Source organism: Urocitellus parryii, chromosome 16 (assembly GCF_045843805.1).
Source record: "Urocitellus parryii isolate mUroPar1 chromosome 16, mUroPar1.hap1, whole genome shotgun sequence".
Taxonomy (NCBI): domain Eukaryota; kingdom Metazoa; phylum Chordata; class Mammalia; order Rodentia; family Sciuridae; genus Urocitellus; species Urocitellus parryii.
Genome location: NC_135546.1, coordinates 25,934,454 through 25,948,447, shown reverse-complemented (window position 1 = coordinate 25,948,447; position 13,994 = coordinate 25,934,454).

The following is a 13,994-nucleotide window of genomic DNA, read 5'->3' as shown; positions in this document are numbered from 1 at the left end:
GCTAATTAAACTTTTAGTAAGTGTCATATAATCAAGCAGATTTTCTTCTAATCTGAGATTCTTCAGTCTTAATAATGAAATACCTACCATGTCTTCTATGGTGCAGCAAAGAAATAAAGATAACTGTAGACCTACCATGCACAAATATAAAGTGAAAAGCTATGGATTTAAGTGACATAAAAATTAAAAAATAAGAACTCACTGACTTTATGTTAATGACCAAAGTAATGCCATGTCCCAGTAACATGTCCTGGGCAATCCGAGACACAGTTTTCTCAACCAGAACTAATGTAGGTCGAACATCAACTATTCGCTGGACATAATTCTTCAAGAATTCCCTTTCCTAAGTAAGATAAATCAGAAATATTATGCCTGTTACAATTCAAGATCTGGACATATTAAAATATCAGGATAATTTGACAATTAAAATTGCTTTCAACCTAAATATTTTTATTCCACAAATAAATCTATAACCAAATTAATTCAAACACAACCAAGAATTTCATTAATCATTCTGAACTATATTACTTGTGCTGAAAAAAATTAGGAGAAACTGCCATCTCCAACTAATTTTACTTTGAAAGATTTTTAGTGCATCATTATCCATAAGTACTAATACATTTAATTAGCTCTTAGTTTAAAAAAACTACAGCAAGACCAACCAAACTCTAACCTCACAGCTCCCACTTACTGAATTTTTTTAATACGGTTATAATCCTCTTTTTTGAAACCAACAAAAGTCACCCTTTTTCTAGATATCAGAATTAATGACTCTCAAACAGACGCTATTTCAGCTACTTTCCTAATTCCAATCTCCCAACTGATCATATTCCACCCTGAATAGCTAGAGAGATCTAAAACTAATGCTTAATATGATTTAATAACAAACGTTTGATTTCAAAGCAAATGAACATTGACAACAACAACCAGAATTAAGACAAAACAATTCATTAACTACTTCATAAAACTTCTGGGCTCTAGATGGCAGACAACTGAAACTGAGCAAGCTTGCCACTCCTATTCCATATGTCCAAAGTATTTTCTGAGCAAGACTATAATAATGTTCACAGCCACCAAAAATGCAAGAGCTTATTGTTTATTCCCTTTAATGAACCTGCCTGTTAGGAGGTATGGTCCTTTTAGCCTTATACCTCATACAATTTAAGATCAGGATATATTAAAATATTAGGACAGCTTGACTATTAATATCAATCTTACCTAAATGGTTTTTATCACAATAAATCAGTAACCAAATTAATTCACACCCAATCAGGAATTTCATTCATCATTCTGAACCATCGATTATGCTTAAAAGAATTTCAGGAGAAATTCCATTATTGTATATATTTTCAAATTCTCCCATTATTAACAAAATGGAATGTCTTTTGTGAAATGTATTAATTTTCTATTCTGCTTATTAATTTATAATTTAATAGCATTTAAAGTTATTTATGAAGCTCCAATAAAGCATAATTAAAATAAGTTGATTTTTTAAAAATATTTTGCCTCTCCTACAGGAATGACAAATAAATTTCCTATTCACCCAACTCCAATCAACTACTGTAAGTGTACCTGAAACAGCATTTAAAAAGGGGGTCTGGTCCATGCTCAGCTAGAAAAGAGTAAGAAAAGGTAGACACAAAGGGGAACATAGCAAACCATCAGACCTAGTGTGTTTGGCCTTGTAAAGACAATATAATATCACAGCCTAATTATCTTCTTGCCCTTGTATGTTCCTTTTTCTGACTATCTACCTTTAGGCTTCTTTGATTACTAATTTCATTACTGGAATTGGGAGGGAGGAAGGAGGGGAAAAATCATATCAGCTGGTACTTTATTTCCATCAATTCCAAACTGAAATGTTGGAGGTATCATTAAACTATGTTTAAAAGCATTGATGAAAAGATAAGACACTTTCTGTTATCTGAATCAATCCATGTTTATTAACTACATATTTGTCCAGAGCTTACCTCTCTAACATGAAAAAACTTTAGTTTGTTAATTGGACTGAAAGAATGGAGTACTAAAAACACAGATGAAGCATAAAATTTTTATAAACAATACCTGTTTAGTTTCAATTACACTAGTTCGTTGATCCAAGTCATACAATTCTAGACATCTGAATACGTCTACAATCAGGATACATCCCTATAATCAATAAAATTATGATTATTATCCTGTGAAAGTCATATGACATCTTCTGTGACACCAAAAAGCCTCCGGAGCAGTATCTGGGGCTTTAGCCTGGTGGTAGAGGGTGTGATAAGCAAATGCAAGGCCTGGAGTTTAATCTTCTGCAGCCAAAACCCAACATCAAAGCATCTTGGATTACATGAACAATAATAATTGTGTTTTTTCTTTGAAATCTCAAAAAGTCACAGTAAATTAGAGTTAGAAAGACTGGTATAAATCTAATCAAAACCCCTCCATTTTATTGAAAACATAGCTTAATTCCAAAGATCACAGAGTTCCAGATAACACACTTCATTAAGTAAAAGAGCAGAGTTTCCAAAGCACTGTGTGCTGGGTGTGGTGGCACACACCTCCCAGCAGCTTGGGAGGCTGAGGTGGCACACACCTCCCAGCAGCTTGGGAGGCTGAGGCAGAAGGATCACAAGTTCACAGTCAGCGTTAGCAACCTAGAGAGGCTGTAACTCAGTGAGACCCTGTCTCTAAATAAAATGTATAAAAGGGCTGGGGTTGTGGCTCAGTGGTTAAGTGCCCTGTATTTAATCAATCTCCATAAAAATAAATAAATAAATAAAAGCACTGTGCCTTTGACCACAATTTACTTCCTCACTTTTTCTGTGATACCTATGAATTTAGAACAAAAGTGATTGTTCCTATGACTCCTGGAAAAATGTGATTATCTATGAATTTTTAAGAAATGCTTTTCCTATGTTTCTTGAATTGAATATAAATGTTTCCCTGTAGTATTATATTTACATTGGTAAAAACTTTCTATTTTGAATGACCACAAACTACAATAGTATTTATGGGAGAAAAGAGTTGGGGCAGAAGACTTAAAACCTATGCAACAGCAATAACAAAATCACTAATTGGAACCTTAACAGAGAACTTGGAAAGACCAGGTACATTGTTCATCATGGCTGGAGGCTGCCTCAAGAGAAATTTTAAATGCACAAAACTATAGCAGTACAAATGGAAATGGAGCTCAGAGCAGCAGAGCTACCAAGAAGCCACCCAGAGCTGGAAGGTGCACCTCGCTGGGGAGAAAGTCCTGCCAACAGATGCTCACTTTCAATTTCTTAAAATAGAGCTGAGAGACTTCTTGCTTATGTGGCAGCCAAAATGAGGGCTATAATCTTACTCCGCTATTCTGGAGCCCCATACTTAGGAACAGCCCCAGAATCAGCAGCTTCCATCTGACACTATTCCCCAAGTTTCTAACTACGTACAAGCTATGTTCTAGAAATGTGTTTTAGTAAAAGTGACTGTATTACAAACTGGAAAGTCTTTTAGAGATCTGAAAAGTTGGTGAAACTCTCTCAGTATATCAATGGTCCAGGGAAAACAATATTTGGATTTTCATTTTTTCTTCCATAAATTCCCAATCATGTACATTTCCCTTTAACACTCTGAAGCTTTAAAAATAATGAGTGACAGAGATTTTGGTAAGCTATCTGTAAAGTTTAATTCATAGAAGTGTCTTCTATAACTAAATTTTAAATAAAACAAGAGCAACAAGTTTCCTTTCAAAATAATTGAGATAAGCATCATTGTACATAGCCATTCCTTCAAATTACCACTTTCAGTAGTGAGTGCTTACCTGAAGCACAATAGGATCAATGCAAGTAAACTTAGTTTCTTCTCTGTAGAGATACACAATGGAACACTTTAACAGAAGAATCTTGGGGTTTTTAATACAAGAATTCATCTAGAAAAAAAAGAACAGACTGTTAAAGCTGTTAAAGGTTTGCACTTTACAGACCTTCTTTAATAATTAAGTTCACATGGTTCCTAATTACCGCTAATTTAAAATATCTCATTATATCAGTATTAATTTAATTCTTCTGGGTTAAACTTTCATTTTTTAAAAAAACAAGTAATCTTTTCTGATCAATGAAAAATTCTTTAAAAATTTACTCTTTTGAAACACTAATTGAATCCATTCCTCTATAATCTAACTTTTTTCCCCCTAATGTTGTAAGAAGAGGTAGGAATGGGTCTTACAGATAGGCTATCTTAAAAACTCAAAGAGATCAGCAAATTTGAAAGCATATTTAATTCAAGATAGAAAAGGAAGAAAAGAATTAAAATGCCTCCTGAACATTTATAATGAAATAAATTTCTAAACAATCACAAGTTGGCAAACTGAACTGGGTAACATGAAGTTCATAGAGAAAGTCTTCAAGCATGTTCAAAAACATGTGACTAAAGTCACAGGCAAAAGGGACTGAGTTCTCTAATCAAGATTTCAGACTGACCCATCTTAGAGACCCCAAACAGTACTGAGAACAGTGACTCACTAGCTGGGGAATTATATTCAAGGTTCTTTTAGCAAATTAAAGATTCTCTAAATATGGTCAGTAGGACAAGTTGGTCACTCATGCATACATTTCTACCACAGTTACACATGGTTTTCTTCAGTTCCTGAAAACAGCATGACACACTGACCTCTTAATTCAATAGCAACCACCAAAAACCCTACTTAATCTGATTTAAAGCACTACTTTAAAAGGTAATGTGCCGCTTTAATAAGTGTCTATATGTAAATACTAACTTTGGACCACTGCTGAAAAATAATACTGAATTCAGGCAACTTTTACTTATCTTTGATCACTAACAATTCTCTAGAGGTAAAATGCCTTACAGTTGAAGCCCTCTGTATCTACAAGGTCCACATCCATGGATTCAACCAACCATAGACAGAAAATATTCATGGGCAGGAGGACTGTACCTAAATAAATATGCAGATTTTTTTCTTGTCACTATTCCCTAAATATACAGTACAGCAACTATTAATCTAGTGTTTATATTGTACTAGCTATTATAAGTAATACAGAGATAATTCAAAGTATGCAAACACTACACCATTTTATATGAGAGGTTTGAGCACCCTCAGATTTTAGTATCCCTAGGGAAACCTGAAACCTTCCTATATGGAAGACTGAGCCTCCTTCTTCCATCTGGTGAATGCTATTATCCAAATTCCAGTTCATTCATCATCAGCTCTGGGGGACTGTTATGGTTTGGTTATGAGTTGTCCCCCAAAATCTCACATGTGAGACAATGCAAGAAGGTTTGGAGGAGATATGATTGGATTATAACATTAAGCTAATCAGTGAATTAATCCCTGATGAGATTAACTGAATGGTGGCTAGAAGCAGGTGGGATATGGCTGGAGGAACTGGAGTCACATTGGGGGTGTGACTATGGGTTATATATTTGTATATTGCAAATGGATTCTCTCTCTGCTTCCTGATCAAATCATGAGCTGTTTCCCTCTGCCACACTCTTATGCCATGATGTCCTGCCTCACCTGGAGCGGCCCCCTCCCAGAAATGGAGCAGTCTTCTATGGACTAAGACCTCTGAAACTGAGAGCCCTAAAATAAACTTTTCCTCATCTACAGTTGTTCTAGTTGGGTCCTTTAGTCAGAGCAGCGAAAAGGCTGACTAAAACAGGGACCTTCCAAGAAACCTCCAAACTTTCACCCCTGTGACAAACATTACTAGTTGCCCCTCAATGTCTTATTCTCCTTTTTTGCCATGTTTCAGAAAGACTAGTTAACAGAGCACAGAGCCATAGTTCACTGAATTTCACTGTTGAACTAAATCACATTACCTTTTTATGTGCAATGTTCTTGGTACAAACAAAGCCATTGACAACCACAGAATCAAATTTCTTTCCACCTGGGATCTGATGGAATAACTAAAATTAAAAAAAAAAAACAATAAAATTAAGTGATAAATCCTTAGTATCCAGCCAGATGGTGCTAACATTTTCTACTATACATCCAAATAAAGACAAGAAATTCCAGGATATAAATCTTCCTATCAACCAATGATTAATGGCATCTCAGCATGATTATCATCCTACTCCCAATTTTCTTATACAGTGTTGGTACTCTAACATACTCACTGATTGAATAAATTAGTTGCTTTGGCAATTAAAACTATTATTTTAAATATCATAGTAAAAAATACAAAGTATTCCATTACTATCTAATTAAATTAATTACCCACTGTTTTCCTCAGAATGGTGACAGTAATCTGAAACAAGATTTTCTCATAACTGATTTCTTTCTTAAGAAGAGGAAGCAAGAAAGGAGAAACTATTTGGGGGGATTATCCACCCAACTCACACCTTCTGTCCACCTCTCACTTCCTCTGAGTGGCTCTCATGACCCCTAAGTGCACTGCTAACAGAGCAGACACCAAAATTCCCACACTCAGCAACCCTCAGGGTAATGACTCTTTTTACATTTCCATTAAGTCACAAATGCTACCAGGCCTGCCTCACTGATTCCTAGCATAGGCAGAGTATTAGCAGAGCTCACCTTTTTAATGTGTACAAATTGACGAATATCCATATCATCATCCTGGTTCTTGACATCAGGTCGCACTGTCTGAACAACCTGGCAGACCAGTGACACGAGGATGTCCCTCCAAGATGGTGACAATGAGTCACTATGGAGCAACTGCTGGAGTAGTGCCATCATGTGGTTATGATTAGCTGAACTATGAAAATGTCAGAAGAAAGAAATGTGCATAGTTAATATAACCAAACACATAATTCTCAAGATATAAGCAGTCTACAATGGAATAAACATTTCAATTACACCTCACAGATGAATCTTCTAGGTCAATTTATATTTTCTCGGTGTATCTGTACTTTAATGATTTTGTATATAAATAAAATCTGTGAATAAATCCAACCAACATTCCCCATTAATTTGCTAAAATGAAATTTCAGTACATAAATTCAAATGTGAACAGACAAGTCCCTTTTTAATAAGATATTTCATCAGAAATCAGAATAGGCTTTATTTTCTAAGTAATCTTTGTATTTTTTGCTTTATAAGGAAGAGGAACTACACATATGCCTAAGTCATTGAACATAAAAATGGACATTTAAAATTTAAAAGCTCTCTGCCTTACAGCAATCTCTCCATAGCTTGTTTTTCCCCATTCTCCTCCCTTAGGAGGTCCAGGTTGTTATGATGCCAGCCCAAAGGTGTGAAAGGCAACTCTTTGGATTTTTCCTCCACCTGATGATTAAATAAGGATTCTAAGTAAACATAAAATATGAAGTCAGTATTTTATTGCCATGTTTTAATGCCATCTACTCACATATTTAGAAATTACCAACTTTTCTTTTGAAATTTTTTTAAGTTAGCCAATATAAAATACAGGTATGAAAGGGCAAAAATGTAAAATAAATACATAAATTATATAAAATATATATAATAATAAACATGTACATATATAAATACATTAAAAATATAGAAGCAGAGATTGACAGTGTATAGCTCAGTGGTAGAGCACGTGTCTAGCATGTGCAAGACCCTGGGTTTGATTCCCAGCACCACAAAAGAGAGAGAGTTGTGTATGCTAATTTCACCTACAAAATTACAAACTGACTGCATTCAACTGAATTCTGAATGCTGGCAGAATAATATATAATAGTGGGGGTACTGAACTTTCAAGAAAGAAGCTCAACTCAGATATCCCAAAACAGAAGGTGACAATGTAGAAATCTATATAGACAATCCTTTATGGTGTTTCTTTTTCAATATTAGCAGAAACTTTTAAAGAAACTTGTTAACAAGATAGACCTGAAAATAAACTACAAAGAAATATTAAAACATGATACATAGCAAATTATACAAAGTTTTATAAAATTATTGAAATATTTTAAAGGGTAAAAATGAATCAAGACAAATTCAACAGATAATAAATGTTTTGTAGAAAAGATGCTTATTCTAAATAACTGAAGTGACTAAATAAATGGAAAGAAAGGAGATAGGTAATGCTTAGAAAAATCCTCTAATCCTTTCCCTTTTAAAGCATACTAATCTAGCAAAAAACTTACACTAAACAGTCCAACAGTCATTACATAAAATATGTGTGCATGATGTGGGAGGTACAAGACCTGCACATTTCAATCATATAAACTGCCAGTCTACAAACTTCCAGTTGAACCAGATGCTTAGAAATGAATTTAGAAGGATTGCCAAGTGATCAGTTCCCTTGCACTAACTTGCCCTACCTTCTCTTTTATCCAAAACTCCAGAAGCCAAAAAGACACTGGGAATGGAACTTCTCCCATATTCAAGACCTAAACTAAGAAGTATTGTGAACTAACTGGGTATGTTCTTACTTTACAGTAAGCTAAATAAGGAATGGGTAATAATAGGCTTATATTCTTCTATATTCCTGTTGTCCCCAAGAAACTGATCAGCAAAATTAGTTCTTTAGCCTTTTTTGTCTATTTCTTTTCCCAAGTCTACATGGGAAAGCAGCATCCTCAAATGGATGAAATCTACCTATAGGCTTTTTGATAAAGCTAACAATCCCTGATGATATGTATATCAATATTTAATACTGTATTCATGATGTAAGACACTATCCATGCCTTTAAAAGAATAAAATTCAAATTTTTTTAAAAAGTTTTTAAACAATTACTTTTCAGATCCTTCTCTCAAACCAAATCTAAATTTATATCCTTGTCTTTCAACATTCTTAAAGCCATTATACACATTAAAACTGTGTTAGTAGTACTAATCAAACATATTTTCAGTACTTCTCTGTCAGTCAATGTGCTAAGCCCTAAGGATACCCTCCTGAGCAAAAGAAACACCATCACATGGACAGTTGTTGATAAAATTACCTTTGATGAAGGCATCACCTATTGAGAGCTGTTGTCCTCCAGCGTCAGAAATCAAATACTCTGCATATGAAGGAGAGAACAGAGAGGAAGGAAAGACACATGACTATAATGGGCCGGCATAATTATATAGAGAGCACACCCACACACAACAATGTATTACTCATATAAAACCCATCACTGCTTTGTGAACTCAAGAAAGCTTCAGACTAAATTTTTTTATACTTGCACTTCATACTAAACTTAATAACTCAACAGAACCATGAAACAGTTCACCTCAGTTCAAATGTCAGATCATTTTTAACATCATTTTTCCAAATAGTAAATATTCAGATACCAAAACTGAAAGTTTATGAAAACTAAAATCTTTAGTAATTTGCATAAGCCTAAAATATTACATTGCTTTTCTCATATGTAACTGTATTTTAATACATAATGACTTTGTCTATATACAAGGTAGTTCCCAGAGAAGCCATCTGAGAAAACAATGTAAGGTTTTTTAAAATTGCAGAATATAAACTATAAAACAAAGTCATATGAAAGTGACATTGGCAAAAAAAAAAAATAAAGATATAACTTATCAGATTTTTAATAGTTTTGAATTAGATTTTGTTTTTCAAAAATTCTAACCCAACATTGCCATTTGCCAGGAGGTAACTCCTGAACAGGCGCTGAATGCTTTTAAAAATATTAAAGTGAAACTTACTCTTTACTTCCCTTTGAACTTTCCTCTAGGAGGGTGACCAAGCATAGCTCAGGTGGGGTTCTGTATACTATGCAAAGCAAGCCACAACACAATTTAACTCCTTTAAGGTGAATGTTCTCCACAAAATTTTTTCTAAGTTCATTTATAAACAAATGGGCTTTAAAAGGACCTATGAGCCACTATGATCATCTTCCCAACCAGGAAGCAGAGAAAATATTTTATTTAGAAAATTCAAGTGCACCATGCCAAATACAATAAAGACAATGTTATGCTTTATTTTTATATTTCCCTTGCAGAAAATGAATAATGCTAAATTCTGTTAGTTCAACTAATGTATTACAAGTCTTTTACAAGTTTTACTTTTCACCCTAAAGCTTAAATACAAAGGAGACTCCAGAAATTGTGGATTTCCCCGAACATTTATTATGAAAAAATTTCAAGCATACAGAAAATATTGTATACCATCTACCTACATTCAACAATTGCTAAGGACTTGCCGTATCTTTCTCTTCACATATACATATGCTTTTTTCCTTGACCATTTAAAATTATACACATCACATTTTACCAGTACTTCAACATGCATCCTTTTAAAATAAGGGCACGCTTCTTTATAGCCACACCACCAATTACAGACTTAAGAAAACTGTCAATATCTGTTTTTCATTTTTCTGGTACTAAGGATCAAACCCAGGGCCTCATGCAAGTTAGGCTCTGCCACTGAGGTATATCCTCAGCCCCTGACAATACCTTAATATCATAGAACTGGTCCATATTGAAATTTATCCAACTGTTCTCAAAATATCCTCAAACATATAACCAAAAAAGTTCATACATAATATTTGGCTCTATGCTTGCTCATTCTCTTTTAATCTAGAACAGATCTCCTACCTTTATTCTTTTCCATGATAAAGAACTTTTAAGCAACCCAGGCCAAATGTCTTTGTGCAATATCCCACATCTGGATCTGAGCAACTATTCCTTCATGGTATGTTTAATCTGCATCTCTCCCCCATGTTTTCCTGTATATGGGAAATTATATCTGGAGGCTCAAGGAAGCCATTATTTTCTCTTTCTTTTTAGGTCATACTTGCGATAACTTTCCAAGAATGGCTCAGAATTCTGCTTGCACCACATAATAAAACACATTTCAATTGTACAATTCTCTAAGACCAATAGTGAAAAATTAACCAAATCAAATGTCATATTTTAAGTGCAGATATTTCAAAGTTTTTGGTTTTTTGTGGTTGTTTTTTTGTAGATGGACACAATATATTTATTTTTATTTGTTTATTTTTATGTGGTGCTGGGGACTGAACCCAGGGTCTCACACATGTGAGGTAAGTGCTTTACCACTGAGCTACAATTCCAGGCCTCAACATATTTTATAAACCCAAATTTCCTCAGTCATAAAAGATAGAGGATAATTGGTAAAGAGCATTGCTTTTAATTCCAATGGAAAAAATCAAACATAGTTAATCCCACTTGTATTTATTTAAAGGGAATGAAAACAGGCAGAAGAACTCTAATCTTTCACATACTCTTTTTTTTTCCATACTGGGTCCTGAACCCAGGGCCTTGCACATGCTAGGTAAGTCTAAGATATATATATATATATATATATATATATATATATATATATATATATATATTCCACTGAGATATATATCTCTAACTCTTTTTATTTTGTTTTAATACAGAGTCTCACTAAGTTGCCCAGGCTGGCCTCAAACTTGAGATTTTCCTGTGTCAGCCTTCCCAGTAGGTGAGATTACAAGCATGCACTACCATTACCAGCTCACTTTAGGAATCTTTACTTTCTGATAGGATAATTTTAACAACAAAGAACAAAATATTTTTATCACATTTCAACTTCATAAAGTAAATGGAAAAAGAATGATTCTTAGTATTTAAAAAAATAGTAAGAAAAGAAGGACACAGAGGCACACTTCGGCAATCCCATCATAGTGTAAACTTAAAATAAGTACTGAACAACAGTAAATACAAATTGACAAAGCCCTACAGTATAATTTAGGATCATCCCTTTCCTGCTGCTATCAAATTATTAATTGCCCTTTTAACATTTTGTCCGACCATTAAAATAAGCTATAAATTACTATGCTAATATTAATTGTGGCACTGCTGAGCTCCTACATTCCTAAACACACCATGCTATTTGTGTGTTTCTCATACAAAAATTCCATAGTACAATGGTGAATATGAAATTCTAGGATGTAAAGAAGATAGTGGTTAAAGAATATAAAGTTTCAGTTAGCCAGGGGAATAATTTTTTGAGATCTATTACACAGAATGATGACTATAATAACTATAATATAATAACAGTTTATGGATCATTTCAAAATTGAGAAGATAGTAAATTTCAAGAGTTCACACCACAAAAAAATGATAAATAAATGAGTTGATGAATATGTTAATTAACTTGACTTACATTGTATACATGTTATTAACATCTCTCTGTACCCCATAGACACATACAATTATAATTTGTCAATTTACAATTTTTGAAAAGCTCCAAAACCGGTACTTTAAATAATAAATATGATCACCTCCTTCAACTCCCTCTTTAACAGATTTCTAGTGCAAAATTCATTGTTGTCTAAAATGTTTTTGAGAACCATCAAATGCCTAACATCATATAAAATCGTATATATGATATTCTCCTTATCTTATGACCTCATATTAACATAAGATGAAAATGGAGTTGTTTTCAAAATGACTTATTTTACTAAACCAATGCAGCTGCCCTTTACCACAATCCTTTTCTAAATATTACAGTACACCCAATTCACTAAATTTTCCTACAATTTTTCCATCTCCCAATACCACATCAAGAAACCATCTTAAAAAATGTAACTCATCTATCAATAGTCATCTAGATTCTGTATTACCTTACACAATTCTTACAAAATAATCATCTCTGGCTCCATGACCTCAGACCCAAATTCTTTCAACAATCTTGCATGTGGTCTGCCTAAACCTGGCAACAGACTCACTGAAAATAGCAGGACATTTTCTATCTCTTCTCTCTCTTGGGCTTTGCTTTCCCCTTAACCTGTGTTCTTTCCTGACAAGATAAATCTTGACAGAGAAAAAGAAAAGTTTCTTTCAATATTATACTGACTTCCCTAAATAACCGTTCTAAATTTTCTTTCTTGCTATGGCAATATCTTTTCTCAGATATCCTTGGCCTTTTCTCCAACCTTTAGTAACATCTCAATCTTTAGTGCCATCTAGACTCCTGCTATCCTGTCATTTTCCTTAGGAGTGCTGGTCCCTCTTTTAGATTCATTATCATAAGAACATTGCCACTCACAACTTTTTTAAAGGTTTGAGATCAAAGAAGTTTCAGAGGAGTATGATGGCTTTTTCAACTTCAGGTGCTTCCCTTTTTATTCTCCCTGAAAAATGTGAGGTTGTGCTGTAAAAAAAGGCATTATTGGAACCTCCTGATCCATTCCCCTCTCAACACTCTGAAGTTAGGTTTCCTAAAATACACGTGTGACTGTGCTCAGTAGTGTGCCCCTTGCCATTATGAATTCTATGATGATAGATCACTTTCTTCAAGATTTTCAAAACTTTCTTAACTTTCCAAGAGGTAAAAGCATCAGCAAGTCACAAATGTATTTTATATTCTGCTTTTAGTGAAATGAAACTGCCAATACATATGTCCAGAACAGATGTCCTCTGTCATGGTATACTCTGCCTCTGATCCACATCTGTAAATTAATACTCAAAAGCATCACAATATCCTCCAGGTGACAGTTAATTCTCACAAAAGTGTCATGTCTGCTTCACTGTCCTTTCATGCACACCCATATTTTCTCCATCATTCATCCAATTTCTGTTTTGAGGGTTTCCATAAAGATGTATACCTTACTTATGTTCCTTGCTAGTCAAATCTTCTCCTATCCCACACTCTCTAAATTTCTTATTTTTAAATAAAATACAGCTTATTATTTTAACTCTTAAAGACATTCTACCACATCTTGATAATAACTTACATTGACAATTAAGAGAAATTTGGTTTAGAAATGTAAATTTCTTTCAAATTATTTTAATAAAGATATTTAAGTTCAAAATCTTCCCATTTGTTACATTTTTCTTTGTTCCTCAAAACAGAGAGGAACAAAGAATTAGGAAAGCAGTCCAGATCTAAGTTCAGAGACAATCTGACCTGAGAAAACTAAATGCTTAAAATTCAAACTTCAGGTAAAATCATACAATAAAATACTTTATAATAATGACTTTTCAGTTATTATGACATAATAAACTCCCATAATTATTCATTTAATCATTCATTTTTTTTTCATTTATGTACTTTTACATAATGCCATGTTAGGGCTATAATTTAAATTGGTTTTGATTATATCCAATAATGTAAATCTCACCATTCATTTTTTTTAAAGGCATTTCA